Source organism: Miscanthus floridulus, chromosome 1, assembly GCF_019320115.1.
Source record: "Miscanthus floridulus cultivar M001 chromosome 1, ASM1932011v1, whole genome shotgun sequence".
NCBI lineage: Eukaryota > Viridiplantae > Streptophyta > Magnoliopsida > Poales > Poaceae > Miscanthus > Miscanthus floridulus.
Genome location: NC_089580.1, coordinates 13,814,755 through 13,816,499, shown reverse-complemented (window position 1 = coordinate 13,816,499; position 1,745 = coordinate 13,814,755).

Here is a 1,745-nt window from a genome sequence, read left to right as displayed (position 1 = left end):
TCACAAATATGCCTATTTGTGAGTCATTGAGCACAAAACAAATAAAGTGACTATACTATAAGGTTTAGGTACTTGTTACCAATGGTGAGGATGAAATATATGATATATTCATTGAATTATCTTCGGATCAACCATATAAGAGATTATTATAAGAATTGATTGATAGATTGAGTGAATATTATCAAATTGCTTGCTCAACCACCATGACGCCTTCATCTCATCACCAAGTACCTACATCATTAACCTAAGCACACTTTGGTACCCAACTCTTGTTGGGTCCTTTTGGGTTAGTCAACAAGTGCTTAGGCACCCAAATGGCTTTAGCACTAGTTTGTGGTGAACACATCACCTTGCTAGTGCTAACTCCATTTGTGGTCTTCCTAAGCTTATCATTATAAACAAATGTGTTCGGCTTAGGAGCGTTACCATTTGGGCATTCATAGCTTAGATGCCCCATTCTTCTACAAGCATAGCATATGTGGTCTTTGTTTGCTCTATGCTTGTTTTGCTTGTATGGACATCTATCAACCTTGTGGCCCATCTCATTGCATCCATAGCATCTTCTTGTTGCAACTTGGGCTTCCTTTCTTGCCTCTTTGTACATTGGGCATTTCTTGGTAGGATGCCCCAATTTCTTGCTCATGAGACAAGCGCTTTGTCTATCACTTTTCTTTTGGTTGGCCAACTTGTTTGAGGCCTTTTGTTCGTCCACTTCACACTTGTCGGCCCAACTCTTATGTGGACACATTGCCCACTAATGTCCATATAATCCACAACCATAGCATAACCTTTTTCCATGTTTCTTGCTCTTGGTTGTGTTGGCCTTACTTGAAATGTGATTCTTTTGTTGGGTTTTGGAGACAGCAAGGTTTGAACCCTTCTCAAGCTTCTTCACCATGTTATCACAGTTATCTTGAGAAGGTTGTGCTTTCTCCTTACCCTTCAACCGAATCACATGTTTCTTTAAACTTTTCACCTCTTCTTTGAGCTTTATGTTTTCAACAAGATTTAGCTCAATCGAAGATTGACTTACTTGGGGAGCACACTCATTAATATAAGAAATATTTAATTGAGATGGTGTACTAGTGAGTGAATATGTGAGAGGTTGAGAAAATTTTACCGATGTGATCACAACCTCATGAGCCACCTCAAGCATGATGCTTGATTCTACTACTTCATCATGTGAGCACTTTAGATGAACATAGTTTGCTTGTAGCACATTATACTTGCTTGATAGTTCATCTAGCCTTGCCTTGAGCTCAAAGTTTTCCTTCTCTAGTTGTGAAACACTAGAAGAGGAGTTAGTAACTAAAGTATGCTCAATTGACAATTTTTCATACCTTTCACTTAGAGCCTTTAGTTCTTCCATCTTGGAGATAAGAAACAATTCTTGCTTTTGAAGTGATTGCTCTTGCTTCTCAATATCTTCTTCAAGCTCATCATTCTTTTCAACTATCTTCATGATGATGAACTTGTCTTTGTAATTGAGATGATCAAGGTTGTAGTTGTCTTCAACTTCAACATCACTCTCATCTTGATCATCTATTTGTGCTTTCTCCTTTTCTTGATCTTTCTTGTTACTCTTTTTCTTGCTTTTCTTGGCCATGAGACACAAGTGATGAGTATCATGAGATACTAAGGTTGACTCATCACTTGGTCACCATCGGGCTTGAGCATCATTGCAAATAGCTGCTTGCTGGTCTGCTGCCTCGGCCATACCGGACATGTTCGGTAGGCATATCGGA